Source organism: Ambystoma mexicanum, chromosome 6q (assembly GCF_040938575.1).
Source record: "Ambystoma mexicanum isolate Mex_15411 chromosome 6q, UKY_AmexF1_1, whole genome shotgun sequence".
Classification (NCBI taxonomy): Eukaryota; Metazoa; Chordata; class Amphibia; order Caudata; family Ambystomatidae; genus Ambystoma; species Ambystoma mexicanum.
This window is the reverse complement of record NC_090937.1, coordinates 1,686,926,398-1,686,944,003: the sequence shown is the minus strand read 5'-3', so window position 1 is coordinate 1,686,944,003 and position 17,606 is coordinate 1,686,926,398.

The window sequence follows — 17,606 nt, the reverse complement described above, 5'->3', positions numbered from 1 at the left end:
TGGATGCTGTCATGGGGGAGAGGTGCCTATACCTCTCAGTGGGTATCGCAGAACTGGAAGTTGGCATAAAGAGTGGATGCTGTCATGGGGGAGACGTGCCCTCACCTCTCAGGGGGTATCGCAGAACTGGAAGTTGGCATAAAGAGTGGATGCTGTGATGGGGGAGGGGTGCCCTCACCTCTCAGGGGGTATTGCAGAACTGGAAGTTGGCATAAAGAGTGGATGCTGTCATGGGGGAGGGGTGCCATCACCTCTCAGGGGGTATTGCAGAACTGGAAGTTGGCATAAAGAGTGGATGCTGTGATGGGGGAGGGGTGCCCTCACCTCTCAGGGGGTATTGCAGAACTGGAAGTTGGCATATAAAGTGGATGCTGTCATGGGGGAGAGGTGCCTATACCTCTCAGTGGGTATCACAGAACTGGAAGTTGGCATAAAGAGTGGATGCTGTGATGGGGGAGGTTTACCTATACCTCCCAGTGGGTATCGCAGAACTGGAAGTTGGCATATAGAGTGGAAGCTGTCATGGGGGAGGGGTGCCCTCACCTCTCAGGGGGTATCGCAGAACTGGAAGTTGGCATAAGAGTGGATGCTGTCATGGGGGAGAGGTGCCTATACCTCTCAGTGGGTATCGCAGAACTGGAAGTTGGCATAAAGAGTGGATGCTGTGGGTGCCCTCACCTCTCAGGGGGTATCGCAGAACTGGAAGTTGGCATAAAGAGTGGATGCTGTGATGGGGGAGGGGTGCCCTCACCTCTCAGGGGGTATCGCAGACTGGAAGTTGGCATAAAGAGTGGATGCTGTGATGGGGGAGGGGTGCCCTCACCTCTCAGGGGGTATCGCAGAACTGGAAATTGCCATAAAGAGTGGATGCTGTCATGGGGGAGGGGTACCTATACCTCCCAGTGGGTATCGCAGAACTGGAAGTTGGCATAAATGGTGGATGCTGTCATGGGGGAGGGTACCTAAACCTCCCAGTGGGTATCGCACGCAAAACTGGAAGTTGGCATATAGAGTGGAAGCTGTCATGGGGGAGGGGTGCCCTCACCTCTCAGGGGGTATTGCAGAAGTGGAAGTTGGCATATAGAGTGGATGCTGTCATGGGGGAGAGGTGCCTATACCTCTCAGTGGGTATCGCAGAACTGGAAGTTGGCATAAAGAGTGGATGCTGTCATGGGGGAGAGGTGCCTATACCTCTCAGTAGGTATCGCAGAACTGGAAGTTGGCATAAAGAGTGGATGCTGTGATGGGGGAGGGTACCTATACCTCCCAGTGGGTATCGCAGAACTGGAAGTTGGCATATAGAGTGGAAGCTGTCATGGGGGAGGGGGGCCCTCACCTCTCTGGGGGTATTGGAGAACTGGAAGTTGGCATAAGAGTGGATGCTGTCATGGGGGAGAGGTGCCCTCACCTCTCAGGGGGTATCGCAGAACTGGAAGTTGGCATAAAGAGTGGATGCTGTGATGGGGGAGGGTACCTATACCTCCCAGTGGGTATCGCACGCAAAACTGGAAGTTGGCATATATAGTGGAAGCTGTGATGGGGGAGGGGTGCCCTCACCTCTCAGGGGGTATCTTCGGAAGTTGGGATAAAGAGTGAATGCTGTCATGGGGAAGAGGTGCCTATACCTCTCAGTGGGTATCGCAGAACTGGAAGTTGGCATAAAGAGTGGATGCTGTGATGGGGAGGGGTGCCCTCACGGCTCAGGGGGTATCGAAGAACTGGAAGTTGGCAAAAAGAGTGGATGCTGTGATGGGGGAGGGGTGCCTATACCTCTCAGGGGGGTATTGCAGAAGTGGAAGTTGGCATATAGAGTGGATGCTGTGATGGGGGAGGGGTGCCTATACCTCTCAGGGGGGTATTGCAGAAGTGGAAGTTGGCATATAGAGTGGATGCTGTCATGGGGGAGAGGTGCCTATACCTCTCAGTGGGTATCGCAGAACTGGAAGTTGGCATAAAGAGTGGATGCTGTTATGGGGGAGGGTACCTATACCTCCCAGTGGGTATCGCAGAACTGGAAGTTGGCATATAGAGTGGAAGCTGTCATGGGGGAGGGGTGCCCACACCTCTCAGGGGGTATCGCAGAACTGGAAGTTGGCATAAGAGTGGATGCTGTCATGGGGGAGAGGTGCCTATACCTCTCAGTGGGTACCGCAGAACTGGAAGTTGGCATAAAGAGTGGATGCTGTGATGGGGGAGGGGTGCCCTCACCTCTCAGTGGGTATCGCAGAACTGGAATTTGGCATAAAGAGTGGATGCTGTGATGGGGAGGGATGCCCTCACCTCTCAGGGGGTATCGCAGAACTGGAAGTTGGGATAAAGAGTGGATGCTGTGATGGGGGAGGGGTGCCCTCACCTCTCAGGGGGTATCGCAGAACTGGAATTTGGCATAAAGAGCGGATGCTGTGATGGGGGAGAGGTGCCCTCACCTCTCAGGGGGTATCGCAGAACTGGAAGTTGGCATAAAGAGTGGATGCTGTCATGGGGGAGGGGTACCTATACCTCCCAGTGGGTATCGCAAAACTGGAAGTTGGCATAAAGAGTGGAAGCTGTCATGTGGCGGGGTGCCCTCACCTCTCAGGGGGTATTGCAGAACTGGAAGTTGGCATAAAGGGTGGATGCTGTCATGGGGATGGGTGCCTATACCTCCCAGTGGGTATCGCACGCAAAACTGGAAGTTGGCATATAGAGTGGAAGCTGTGATGGGGGAGGGGTGCCCACACCTCTCAGGGGGTATTGCAGAACTGGAAGTTGGCATATAGAGTGGATGCTGTGATGGGGGAGGGGTGCCCTCACCTCTCAGGGGGTATCGCAGAACTGGAAGTTGCCATAAAGAGTGGAAGCTGTGATGGGGGAGGGGTGCCCTCACCTCTCAGGGGGTATTGCAGAACTGGAAGTTGGCATAAAGTGTGGATGCTGTGATGGGGGAGGGGTGCCCTCACCTCTCAGGGGGTATCGCAGAACTGGAAGTTGGCATAAAGAGTGGATGCTGTGATGGGGGAGGGGTGCCCTCACCTCTCAGGGGGTATTGCAGAACTGGAAGTTGGCATAAAGAGTGGATGCTGTGATGGGGGAGGAGTACCTATACCTCCCAGTGGGTATCGCAGAACTGGAAGTTGGCATAAAGTGTGGAAGCTCTCATGGGGAGGGGTGCCCTCACCTCTCAGGGGGTATTGCAGAACTGGAAGTTGGCATAAAGAGTGGATGCTGTCATGGGGATGTGTGCCTATACCTCCCAGTGGGTATTGCAGAACTGGAAGTTGGCATAAAGAGTGGATGCTGTGATGGGGGAGGGTACCTATACCTCCCAGTGGGTATTGCATGCAAAACTGGAAGTTGGCATATAAAGTGGAAGCTGTGATGGGGGAGGGGTGCCCTCACCTCTCAGGGGGTTTTGCAGAACTGGAAGTTGGCATAAAGAGTGGATGCTGTGATGGGGGAGGGGTGCCCTCACCTCTCAGGGGGTATTGCAGAACTGGAAGTTGGCATAAAGAGTGGATGCTGTGATGGGGGGGTGCCCTCACCTCTCAGGGGGTATTGCAGAAGTGGAAGTTGGCATATAGAGTGGATGCTGTGATGGGGGAGAGGTGCCTATACCTCTCAGTGGGTATCACAGAACTGGAAGTTGGCATAAAGAGTGGATGCTGTGATGGGGGAGGGTACCTATACCTCCCAGTGGGTATCGCAGAACTGGAAGTTGGCATATAGAGTGGAAGCTGTCATGGGGAGGGGTGCCCTCACCTCTGAGGGGGTATCGCAGAACTGGAAGTTGGCATAAGAGTGGATGCTTTCATGGGGGAGAGGTGCCTATACCTCTCAGTGATTATCGCAGAACTGGAAGTTGGCATAAAGAGTGGATGCTGTGATGGGGGAGGGGTGCCCTCACCTCTCAGTGGGTATCGCAGAACTGGATGTTGGCATAAAGAGTGGATGCTGTGATGGGGGAGTGGTGCTCTCACCTCTCATGGGGTATCGCAGAACTGGAAGTTGGGATAAAGAGTGAATGCTGTGATGGGGGAGGGGTGCCCTCACCTCTCAGGGGGTATCGCAGAACTGGAATTTGGCATAAAGAGTGGATGCTGTGATGGGGGAGTGGTGCCCTCACCTCTCAGGGGGTATCGCAGAACTGGAAGTTGGCATAAAGAGTGGATGCTGTGATGGGGGAGGGGTGCCCTCACCTCTCAGGGGGTATCGCAGACTGGAAGTTGGCATAAAGAGTGGATGCTGTGATGGGGGAGGGGTGCCCTCACCTCTCAGGGGGTATCGCAGAACTGGAAATTGCCATAAAGAGTGGATGCTGTCATGGGGGAGGGGTACCTATACCTCCCAGTGGGTATCGCAGAACTGGAAGTTGGCATAAAGAGTGGAAGCTGTCATGGGGAGGGGTGCCCTCACCTCTCAGGGGGTATTGCAGAACTGGAAGTTGGCATAAAGAGTGGATGCTGTCATGGGGATGGGTGCCTATACCTCCCAGTGGGTATTGCAGAACTGGAAGTTGGCATAAGGAGTAAATGCTGTGATGGGGGAGGGTACCTATACCTCCCAGTGGGTATCGCAGAACTGGAAGTTGGGATAAAGAGTGGATGCTGCGATGGGGGAGGGGTGCCCTCACGGCTCAGGGGGTATTGCAGAAGTGGAAGTTGGCATATAGAGTGGATGCTGTCATGGGGGAGAGGTGCCTTTACCTCTCAGTGGGTATCGCAGAACTGGAAGTTGGCATAAAGAGTGGATGCTGTGATGGGGGAGGGGTGCCCTCACCTCTCAGTGGGTTTTGCAGAAGTGGAAGTTGGCATATAGAGTGGATGCGGTCATGGGGGAGAGGTGCCTATACCTCTCAGTGGGTATCGCAGAACTGGAAGTTGGAATAAAGAGTGGATGCTGTGATGGGGGAGGGGTGCCCTCACCTCTCAGTGGGTATTGCAGAAGTGGAAGTTGGCATATAGAGTGGATGCTGTGATGGGGGATGGGGTGCCCTCACCTCTCAGGGGGTATCGCAGAACTGGTATTTGGCATAAAGAGTGGATCCTGTGATGGGGGATGGGTGCCCTCACCTCTCAGGGGGTATCGCAGAAATGGAATTTGGGATAAAGAGTGGATGCTGTGATGGGGGAGGGGTGCCCTCACCTCTTAGGGGGTATCGCAGAACTGGAAGTTGGCATAAAGAGTGGATGCTGTGATGGGGGAGGGGTGCCCTCACCTCTCAGGGGGTATCGCAGAACTGGAAGTTGGGATAAAGAGTGGATGCTGTAATGGGGGAGTTGTGCCCTCACCTCTCAGGGGGTATCGCAGAACTGGAAGTTGGCATATAGAGTGGAAGCTGTGGTGGGCGAGGGGTGCCCTCACCTCTCAGGGGGTATCGCAGAACTGGAAGTTGCCATAAAAAGTGGATGCTGTGATGGGGGAGGGATGCCCTCACCTCACAGGGGGTATCGCAGAACTGGAAGTTGGCATAAAGAGTGGATGCTGTGATGGGGGAGGGGTGCCCTCACCTCTCAGGGGGTATCGCCGAACTGGAAGTTGGCATAAAGAGTGGATGCTGTCATGGGGGAGGGGTGCCCTCTCCTCTCAGGGGGTATTGCAGAACTGGAAGTTGGCATAAAGAGTGGATGCTGTCATGGGGGAGGGGTACCTATACCTCCCAGTGGGTATCGCAGAACTGGAAGTTGGCATAAAGAGTGGAAGCTGTGATGGGGAGGGTACCTATACCTCCCAGTGGGTATCGCACGCAAAACTGGAAGTTGGCATATAGAGTGGAAGCTGTGATGGGGAGGGGTGCCCTCACCTCTCAGGGGGTATTGCAGAACTGGAAGTTGGCATAAAGAGTGGATGCTGTGATGGGGGAGGGGTGCCCTCACCTCTCAGGGGGTATCGCAGAACTGGAAGTTGGCATAAAGAGTGGATGCTGTCATGGGGGAGGGGTACCTATACCTCCCAGTGGGTATCGCAGAACTGGAAGTTGGCATAAAGAGTGGAAGCTGTGATGGGGAGGGTACCTATACCTCCCAGTGGGTATCGCACGCAAAACTGGAAGTTGGCATATAGAGTGGAAGCTGTGATGGGGGAGGGGTGCCCTCACCTCTCAGGGGGTATCGCAGAACTGGAAGTTGGCATAAAGAGTGGAAGCTGTGATGGGGAGGGTACCTATACCTCCCAGTGGGTATCGCACGCAAAACTGGAAGTTGGCATATAGAGTGGAAGCTGTGATGGGGGAGGGGTGCCCTCACCTCTCAGGGGGTATTGCAGAACTGGAAGTTGGCATAAAGAGTGGATGCTGTGATGGGGGAGGGGTGCCCTCACCTCTCAGTGGGTCTTGCAGAAGTGGAAGTTGGCATATAGAGTGGATGCTGTCATAGGGGAGGGGTGCCCTCACCTCTCAGTGGGTATTGCAGAACTGGAAGTTGGCATAAAGAGTGGATGGTGTGATGGGGGCGGGGTTCCCTCACCTCTCAGGGGGTATTGCAGAACTGGAAGTTGCCATATATAGTGGATGCTGTGATGGGGGAGGGGTGCCCTCACCTCTCAGGGGGTATTGCAGAACTGGAAGTTGGCATATAGAGTGGATGCTGTGATGGGGGAGGGGTGCCCTCACCTCTCTGGGGTTATTGCGGAAATGGAAGTTGGCATAAAGAGTGGATGCTGTGATTGGGGAGGGGTGCCCTCACCTCTCAGCGGGTATCGCAGAACTGGAAGTTGGGATAAAGAGTGGATGCTGTCATGGGGATGGGTGCCCTCACCTCTCAGGGGGTATTGCAGAACTGGAAGTTGGCATAAAGAGTGGATGCTGTCATGGGGGAGGGGTGCCCTCACCTCTCAGGGGGTATTGCAGAACTGGAAGTTGGCATAAAGAGTGGATGCTGTCATGGGGGAGGGGTACCTATACCTCCCAGTGGGTATCGCAGAACTGGAAGTTGGCATAAAGAGTGGAAGCTGTGATGGGGAGGGTACCTAAACCTCCCAGTGGGTATCGCACGCAAAACTGGAAGTTGGCATATAGAGTGGAAGCTGTGATGGGGGAGGGGTGCCCTCACCTCTCAGGGGGTATTGCAGAACTGGAAGTTGGCATATAGAGTGGAAGCTGTGATGGGGGAGGGGTGCCCTCACCTCTCAGGGGGTATTGCAGAACTGGAAGTTGGCATAAAGAGTGGATGCTGTCATGGGGGAGAGGTGCCTATACCTCTCAGTTGGTATCGCAGAACTGGAAGTTGGCATAAAGAGCGGATGCTGTGATGGGGGAGGGGTGCCCCCACCTCTCAGTGGGTATCGCAGAACTGGAATTTGGCATAAAGAGTGGATGCTGTGATGGGGGAGGGGTGCCCTCACCTCTCAGGGTGTATCGCAGAACTGGAAGTTGGGATAAAGAGTGGATGCTGTGATGGGGGAGGGGTGCCCTCATGGCTCAGGGGGTATTGCAGAACTGGAAGTTAGCATAAAGAGTGGATGCTGTGATGGGGGAGGGTACCTATACCTCCCAATGGGTATCGCAGAACTGGAAGTTGGCATATAGAGTGGAAGCTGTCATGGGTGAGGGGTGCCCTCACCTCTCAGGGGGTATCGCAGAACTGGAAGTTGGCATAAAGAGTGGATGCTGCGATGGGGGAGGGATGCCCTCACCTCTCAGGGGGTATCGCAGAACTGGAAGTTGGGATAAAGAGTGGATGCTGTGATGGGGGAGGGGTGCCCTCACCTCTCAGGGGGTATCGCAGAACTGGAATTTGGCATAAAGAGTGGATGTTGTGATGGGGGAGGGGTGCCCTCACCTCTCAGGGGGTATCGCAGAACTGGAAGTTGGGATAAAGAGTGGATGCTGTGATGGGGGAGGGGTGCCCTCACCTCTCAGGGGGTATTGCAGAACTGGAAGTTGGGATAAAGGGTGGATGCTGTCATGGGGATGGGTGCCTATACCTCCCAGTGGGTATCGCACGCAAAACTGGAAGTTGGCATATAGAGTGGAAGCTGTGATGGGGGAGGGGTGCCCACACCTCTCAGGGGGTATTGCAGAACTGGAAGTTGGCATAAAGAGTGGATGCTGTCATGGGGATGTGTGCCTATACCTCCCAGTGGGTATTGCAGAACTGGAAGTTGGCATAAAGAGTGGATGCTGTGATGGGGGAGGGTACCTAAACCTCCCAGTGGGTATTGCACGCAAAACTGGAAGTTGGCATATAGAGTGGAAGCTGTGATGGGGGAGGGGTGCCCACACCTCTCAGGGGGTATTGCAGAACTGGAAGTTGGCATAAAGAGTGGATGCTGTCATGGGGATGTGTGCCTATACCTCCCAGTGGGTATTGCAGAACTGGAAGTTGGCATAAAGAGTGGATGCTGTGATGGGGGAGGGGTGCCCACACCTCTCAGGGGGTATTGCAGAACTGGAAGTTGGCATAAAGAGTGGATGCTGTGATGGGGGAGGGTACCTAAACCTCCCAGTGGGTATCGCACGCAAAACTGGAAGTTGGCATATAGAGTGGAAGCTGTGATGGGGGAGGGGTGCCCACACCTCTCAGGGGGTATTGCAGAACTGGAAGTTGGCATAAAGAGTGGATGCTGTCATGGGGATGGGTGCCTATACCTCCCAGTGGGTATCGCACGCAAAACTGGAAGTTGGCATATAGAGTGGAAGCTGTGATGGGGGAGGGGTGCCCACACCTCTCAGGGGGTATTGCAGAACTGGAAGTTGGCATAAAGAGTGGATGCTGTCATGGGGATGTGTGCCTATACCTCCCAGTGGGTATTGCAGAACTGGAAGTTGGCATAAAGAGTGGATGCTGTGATGGGGGAGGGTACCTAAACCTCCCAGTGGGTATCGCACGCAAAACTGGAAGTTGGCATATAGAGTGGAAGCTGTGATGGGGGAGGGGTGCCCACACCTCTCAGGGGGTATTGCAGAACTGGAAGTTGGCATAAAGAGTGGATGCTGTCATGGGGGAGGAGTACCTATACCTCCCAGTGGGTATCGCAGAAATGGAAGTTGGCATAAAGTGTGGAAGCTGTCATGGGGAGTAGTGCCCTCACCTCCCAGTGGGTATCGCAGAACTTGAAGTTGGCATAAAGAGTGGATGCTGTCATGGGGATGTGTGCCTATACCTCCCAGTGGGTATTGCAGAACTGGAAGTTGGCATAAAGAGTGGATGCTGTGATGGGGGAGGGTACCTATACCTTCCAGTGGGTATCGCACGCAAAACTGGGAGTTGGCATATAAAGTGGAAGCTGTGATGGGGGAGGGTTGCCCTCACCTCTCAGGGGGTATTGCAGAACTGGAAGTTGGCATAAAGAGTGGATGCTGTGATGGGGGAGGGGTGCCCTCACCTCTCAGGGGGTATTGCAGAACTGGAAGTTGGCATATAAAGTGGATGCTGTCATGGGGGAGAGGTGCCTATACCTCTCAGTGGGTATCACAGAACTGGAAGTTGGCATAAAGAGTGGATGCTGTGATGGGGGAGGTTTACCTATACCTCCCAGTGGGTATCGCAGAACTGGAAGTTGGCATATAGAGTGGAAGCTGTCATGGGGGAGGGGTGCCCTCACCTCTCAGGGGGTATCGCAGAACTGGAAGTTGGCATAAGAGTGGATGCTGTCATGGGGGAGAGGTGCCTATACCTCTCAGTGGGTATCGCAGAACTGGAAGTTGGCATAAAGAGTGGATGCTGTGATGGGGGAGGGGTGCCCCCACCTCTCAGTGGGTATCGCAGAACTGGAATTTGGCATATAAAGTGGATGCTGTCATGGGGGAGACGTGCCCTCACCTCTCAGGGGGTATTGCAGAACTGGAAGTTGGCATAAAGAGTGGATGCTGTGATGGGGGAGGGGTGCCCTCACCTCTCAGTGGGTATTGCAGAACTGGAAGTTGGCATAAAGAGTGGATGCTGTCATGGGGGAGGGGTGCCATCACCTCTCAGGGGGTATTGCAGAACTGGAAGTTGGCATAAAGAGTGGATGCTGTGATGGGGGAGGGGTGCCCTCACCTCTCAGGGGGTATTGCAGAACTGGAAGTTGGCATATAAAGTGGATGCTGTCATGGGGGAGAGGTGCCTATACCTCTCAGTGGGTATCACAGAACTGGAAGTTGGCATAAAGAGTGGATGCTGTGATGGGGGAGGTTTACCTATACCTCCCAGTGGGTATCGCAGAACTGGAAGTTGGCATATAGAGTGGAAGCTGTCATGGGGGAGGGGTGCCCTCACCTCTCAGGGGGTATCGCAGAACTGGAAGTTGGCATAAGAGTGGATGCTGTCATGGGGGAGAGGTGCCTATACCTCTCAGTGGGTATCGCAGAACTGGAAGTTGGCATAAAGAGTGGATGCTGTGGGTGCCCTCACCTCTCAGGGGGTATCGCAGAACTGGAAGTTGGCATAAAGAGTGGATGCTGTGATGGGGGAGGGGTGCCCTCACCTCTCAGGGGGTATCGCAGACTGGAAGTTGGCATAAAGAGTGGATGCTGTGATGGGGTAGGGGTGCCCTCACCTCTCAGGGGGTATCGCAGAACTGGAAATTGCCATAAAGAGTGGATGCTGTCATGGGGGAGGGGTACCTATACCTCCCAGTGGGTATCGCAGAACTGGAAGTTGGCATAAAGAGTGGAAGCTGTCATGGGGAGGGGTGCCCTCACCTCTCAGGGGGTATCGCAGAACTGGAAATTGCCATAAAGAGTGGATGCTGTCATGGGGGAGGGGTACCTATACCTCCCAGTGGGTATCGCAGAACTGGAAGTTGGCATAAAGTGTGGATGCTGTCATGGGGGAGAGGTGCCTATACCTCTCAGTGGGTATCGCAGAACTGGAAGTTGGAATACAGAGTGGATGCTGTGATGGGGGAGGGGTGCCCTCACCTCTCAGTGGGTATTGCAGAAGTGGAAGTTGGCATATAGAGTGGATGTTGTCATGGGCGAGAGGTGCCTATACCTCTCAGTGGGTATCGCAGAACTGGAAGTTGGCATAAAGAGTGGATGCTGTGATGGGGGATGGGGTGCCCTCACCTCTCAGGGGGTATCGCAGAACTGGAATTTGGCATAAAGAGTGGATCCTGTGATGGGGGAGGGGTGCCCTCACCTCTCAGGGGGTATCGCAGAACTGGAATTTGGGATAAAGAGTGGATGCTGTGATGGGGGAGGGGTGCCCTCACCTCTCAGGGGGTATCGCAGAACTGGAAGTTGGCATAAAGAGTGGATGCTGTGATTGGGGAGGGATGCCCTCACCTCTCAGTGGGTATCGCAGAAGTGGAAGTTGGCATATAGAGTGGAAGCTGTGATGGGGGAGGGGTGCCCTCACCTCTCAGTGGGTCTTGCAGAAGTGGAAGTTGGCATATAGAGTCGATGCAGAACTGGAAGTTGGCATAAAGAGTGGATGCTGTGATGGGGGAGGGGTGCCCTCACCTCTCAGGGGGTATTGCAGAACTGGAAGTTGGCATAAAGAGTGGATGCTGTGATGGGGGAGGGGTGCCCTCACCTCTCAGGGGGTATTGCAGAACTGGAAGTTGCCATATATAGTGGATGCTGTGATGGGGGAGGGGTGCCCTCACCTCTCAGTGGGTATCGCAGAACTGGAAGTTGACATAAAGAGTGGATGCTGTGATGGGGGAGGGGTGCCCTCACCTCTCTGGGGATATTGCAGAAATGGAAGTTGGCATAAAGAGTGGATGCTGTGATGAGGGAGAGTGCCTATATCTCCCAGTGGGTATTGGGGAACTGGAAGTTGGCATAAAGAGTGGATGCTGTCATGGGGATGGGTACCTATACCTACCAGTGGGTATCGCAGAACTGGAAGTTGGCATATAGAGTGGAAGCTGTGATGGGGGAGGGTTGCCCTCACCTCTCAGGGGATATTGCAGAACTGGAAGTTGGCATAAAGAGTGGATGCTGTGATGAGGGAGGGGTGCCCTCACCTCTCAGGGGTTATTGCAGAACTGGAAGTTGGCATAAAGAGTGGATGCTGTGATGGGGGAGGGGTGCCCTCACCTCTCAGGGAGTATTGCAGAACTGAAAGTTGGCATATAGAGTGGATGCTGTGATGGGGAGGGGTGCCCTCACCTCTCAGGGGGTATTCCAGAATTGGAAGTTGGCATAAAGAGTGGATGCTGTCATGGGGGAGAGGTGCCTATACCTCTCAGTGGGTATCGCAGAACTGGAAGTTGGCATAAAGAGTGGATGCTGTGATGGGGGAGGGGTACCCTCACCTCTCAGTGGGTATTGCACAAGTGGAAGTTGGCATATAGAGTGGAAGCTGTCATAGGGAGGGGTGCCTATACCTCCCAGTGGGTATTGCAGAAGTGGAAGTTGGCATATAGAGTGGAAGCTGTCATGTGGGAGGGGTGCCTATACCTCCTAGTGGGTATCGCAGATCTGGAAGTTGGCATAAAGAGTGGATGCTGTGATGGGCGAGGGGTGCCCTCACCTCTAAGTGGGTATTGCAGAACTGGAAGTTGGCATATAGAGTGGAAGCTGTGATGGGGCAGGGGTGCCTATACCTCTCAGTGGGTATTGCAGAACTGGAAGTTGGCATAAAGAGTGGAAGCTGTCATGGGGGAGGGGTGCCTATACCTCTCAGTGGCTATTGCAGAACTGGAAGTTGGCATAAAGAGTGGATGCTGTGATGGGGAGGCACACCTATACCTCTCAGTGGGTATTGCAGAACTGGAAGTTGGCATAAAGAGTAGATATTGTGATGGGACAAGGGAGCTTATACTCATCAGTGGGTATTGCAGAACTGGAAGTTGGCATAAAGAGTGGATGCTGTGATGGGGCAGGGGTGCCTATACCTCTCAGTGGGTATTGCAGAACTGGAAGTTGGCATAAAGAGTGGAAGCTGTCATGGGGGAGGGGTGCCTATACCTCTCAGTGGCTATTGCAGAACTGGAAGTTGGCATAAAGAGTGGATGCTGTGATGGGGAGGCACACCTATACCTCTCAGGGGGTATCGCAGAACTGGAAGTTGGCATATAGAGTGGAAGCTGTGGTGGGGGAGGGGTGCCCTCACCTCTCAGAGGGGTATCGCAGAAATGGAAGTTGGCATATATAGTGGAAGCTGTCATGGGGGAGGGGTGCCCTCACCTCTCGGTGGGTATTGCAGAACTGGAAGTTGACATAGAGAATGGATGCTGTGATGGGGAGGGGTGCCCATACCTCTCAGTGGGTATTGCAGAACTGTAAGTTGGCATATGATGCAGTAACCAGATGTGGACACTGTGGAAGGACTAAAGACTAAGCAAAGGGTTCGATAATATTCTCTGATTTCAAATTGGTCAGGTAAGTAGCGATTTGCAAAGGTGAGGTGTATGGAGTGCAAGTTAAGTTAGTGCAGTCAGTTCCCATTAGATGTGGGATGCTGTTTTCCTTACCTTGCAAGTCCTGTTTTGAATATTTTGGTCCAGTAACTATAGTAACTCGGTTAATTGGTATGACACTTGTGTTGATTTGTCTCGTTTGGCCTGATAATGACTATCAGTAATTATTCTGGTACTCTGATCTGGTGAGGCTCTTGTGACTCTTGGGTATTTTGATTCTGGTGTAATGCGGTCTAACGACCTTTAATAATCTGGTTTGGGGTTAAACTATGTCAAACTATGTAATGGGAAGGAGACTTACATCTGACCGTTGTATATGGTCTCTAAAGTTGTTTGCGGAGACCAATGGAACCTAAGCCCCCACTCATCTATAGGAAGACACTGCTTGAATACAAGAGCGGATCGGTGGCGCATTCTCTAACAAACTGCCTGTCATGAAGACATGGCTACGGCCTCAATGTAACGCTCGAGATGAAGACATGGCTACGGCCTCAATGTAACGCTCAAGCTGAAGACATGGCTACGGCCTCAATGTAACGCTCAAGCTGAAGACATGGCTACGACCTCAATGTAACGCTCGAGATGAAGACATGGCTACGGCCTCAATGTAACGCTCGAGATGAAGACATGGCTACGGCCTCAATGTAACGCTCAAGCTGAAGACATGGCTACGGCCTCAATGTAACGCTCAAGCTGAAGACATGGCTACGGCCTCAATGTATCGCTCGAGATGAAGACATGGCTACGGCCTCAATGTAACGCTCGAGATGAAGACATGGCTACAGCCTCAACGTAACGCTCGAGATGAAGACATGGCTACGGCCTCAATGTAACGCTCGAGATGAAGACATGGCTATGGCCTCAATGTAACGCTCGAGATGAAGACATGGCTACGGCCTCAATGTAACGCTCAAGCTGAAGACATGGCTACGGCCTCAATGTAACGCTCGAGATGAAGACATGGCTACGGCCTCAATGTAACGCTCGAGATGAAGACATGGCTATGGCCTCAATGTAACGCTCGAGATGAAGACATGGCTATGGCCTCAATGTAACGCTCAAGCTGAAGACATGGCTACGGCCTCAATGTAACGCTCGAGATGAAGACATGGCTACGGCCTCAATGTAACGCTCGAGATGAAGACATGGCTACGGCCTCAATGTAACGCTCGAGATGAAGACATGGCTATGGCCTCAATGTATCGCTCGAGATGAAGACATGGCTACTGCCTCAATTTAACGCTAGAGATGAAGACATGGCTACAGCCTCAATGTGATGCTCGGGATGAAGACATGATATGATATGATATGGCATTTGTAACGCGCCTATACACAAGTGTTTCAAGGCGCGACGAGGCAGGGAGGGGGGAACAAGGGGAAGACAGACAACGATCCTACTAGGCCAGGTGTCATTCAGACCGCGCAAGTGCAGGGGTACGGGGAAGGGAAAAAGTGCAAGGGGAAGGGGGAGGGGGGGAGTGCAGTACAAATAAGTAGAATAGAAATAAAATAATAAATAAATAGGGCCAGCTGGTGGCAAGTGCAAGGTAAGTGCAGACAAGTGCTGGGGGGGGGGGCTGTAGTGATATAGAGACAGTCCCGCAGTGCAGGGGTTGCCAGGGAGGCAGTGCAAGTAAAGAGTGACCGGGCCCAGGACCGAGGTCGGTGAGAGTGGCCCAGTTGCAGAATCAGTGCAGTTTTGGTGAAGAATTTAGCAGGGGAGAGGGAGAGAGAAAGCAGAAGTGAAGAGGAAGGTTTTGAGGTGCTTCCGGAACCGGAGATGGTTCTCCTCAAGTTTCAGGGAGGCAGGAAGGCTGTTCCAGAGGGAGGCCCCTGCCGCGGAGAGAGATCTACCCCCAGCTCGTTGCTTCGAGAAGCGGCTGACCCTGAGGGAGTTGGAGACGGATGAGCGTAGGGCTCGGGAAGGAAGATATTTAGGAAGAGAGAGTTGAAGGTATTTAGGCCCCAGGCCCCAGAAGGCCTTGTGGACAATGCAGAGGGTTTTGAACTTAATCCTCGCAGCAACTGGGAGCCAGAGTAGAGATTTCAGTCCTGGAGAGATACGGTCCCTGGGCTTGAGGCCAAGGACAAGTCTCGCAGTTCTGTTCTGGATGAGTTGCAGAGGGCGGAGAGTGGAGGCAGGCAGATTAAGATAGAGGCTGTTACAGTAGTCCAGCTTCGAGAGAACCAGGGCTCGGGAGACAGTGAGCTTCTGGGGGAAGGAGAGGAAGGGAAGAATACCTCTGAGGAGGTGCAGCTGGTAATGTGACTTCGTAGAGACGTCAGATATATGAGGAGAGAAGGAGAGTGTGGAGTCGAAGATGACCCTGAGGTTTTTTTTTCCTTGCAGGTAGGAGCAGGAAGAGGGCCAAGAGAGGCCGGCCAGAGAGCTGCAGGGAAGGAGGGATTGGGTGTGCCGATGAGTAGGATCTCAGTCTTACTAGCATTAAGGCAGAGGTCATTGGCAGCACACCATTCCTGGATAGCAGACAGACAGTCAGAGATGAGGGAGGGAGAGGAGGAGGCCGAGGGTAGCCTGAAAATGAGCTGGGTATCGTCCGCATAGCACTGAAAGTTGGGGCAGAGGGCGGCGATGCGGTGGGAAAGGAGTGCCAGATACTGGTTGAACAGCCAGGGAGAGAGATTAGATCCCTGGGGAACGCCACAGGTGGAGAAAAAGATGTCAGAGAGGAAGGACCCAAGTTGGACCTGGGAGGGTCGATTGGAAAGGAAAGAGGTCAGCCACGCCAGAGCCTGACCAGTGATACCCAGGTTATCACGGAGACGGTTGAGCAGGATGGCATGGTTGACAGTGTCAAAGGCAGAAGAGAGATCCAGCAGAATGAGAACACACGGAGTGCTGGAGTCGAGGTTCAAGAGCAGGTCCTCACGGATGTTCAGGAGAGCAGTTTCCGTGCTTCTGGCTACGGCTTCAATGTAACGCTCGAGATGAAGACATGGCTACAGCCTCAATGTAACGCTCGAGATGAAGACATGGCTACAGCCTCAATGTGACGCTCGAGATGAAGACATGGCTACAGCCTCAATGTGACGCTCAAGATGAAGACATGGCTACTGCCTCAATGTAACGCTCGAGATGAAGACATTGTTACTGCCTCAATATAACGCTCGAGATGAAAACATGGTTACTGCCTCAATGTGACGCTCGAGATGAAGACATGGCTACTGCCTCAATGTGATGCTCGAGGTACTGAAGGAAGATTTCATGTTCAATAAAAATACATTTCTATCCACCATTTGCTTCATTGAAAGACAGCACTGCGAATATCCCAAAAGCGAGTGGTGGAAGTGCAGAGTACGTGCAGTCGGGGTATTACACAATGTGCTCGTTTATTTTTGGTCGTTAAGTCTTTTTGACCTAATTATAGCTGTACGTTTTTACCTTCTTCCCCTTTGACCGAATTTAGAAACTTACCTCCAATCTTATAAGACTTCCCATTTATTGTTCTCTTCCTGTCTTGGTGCCATTCTCGTCTTTTCATTCTGCATTCCCTTTTCTTTTTCTTAAACATTCAGTTTTCTTTCTGTTAAATACTGTTTTCATTTTTGACCAATTAGCTGAACATGAGGAGCAGGGTGTTAAGAAGGATTTCTGAACTCTGACCAAGAGGAATAATATCAAAAAACGAATGAGCAAGGTCAGGTCATCTCTGCTGAAGAGTAACCGCTGCTACACCCTGAGTGGATGACCCCTTGTGTGGGTGGTCACAGAATTCTCATGAAACTGTTCTTCTGCACAAAAGGGTTTTATTGTGAAGTGCAGTGGTGTAGTAATACACTGGTATTTTTAAAAAAACATCGGACATTCACATTTGAGGACATACAAAGTGTAATACCTAAGTACGAATGATCAAGTAGTCAATATTTGAGAAATCTACTTGTACAGTTTGTTCATTCTCTATAGGTTCCTTGGGAAGGAAGCTTAGAGGATTCAGTGGAATCATAAACAGGTGGGGGGCCCATAGAAGGGGGGGCACAATCAAGAGTTGAACAACAACATATAATACATGTCAACAGGACAATATTTCGGCCATTTTGCGTTTTGCGTTTGAGAGTATGGCAGAAAAGGACTCTCTCAGAGCGTGCAGGTGAAATCTGTTGTCTCCATGCTTCGGTATCCCTTCCATTCTTCCACTTTCTCGTGATTTGCCTGCCTCATGTTTCTCCTCTACTACTGCTACTATGGCCAGCCTTCCAGTCCGCATTTCAGCTCCTTCTAGCTTCTTCTACTCCCGCATTCTTGCTGGGATATTTTATGCCTCCCAGCTTGTGTAATAGACTTCAGGTGTGAGCAATTGTTTGACTCCTACAATGGC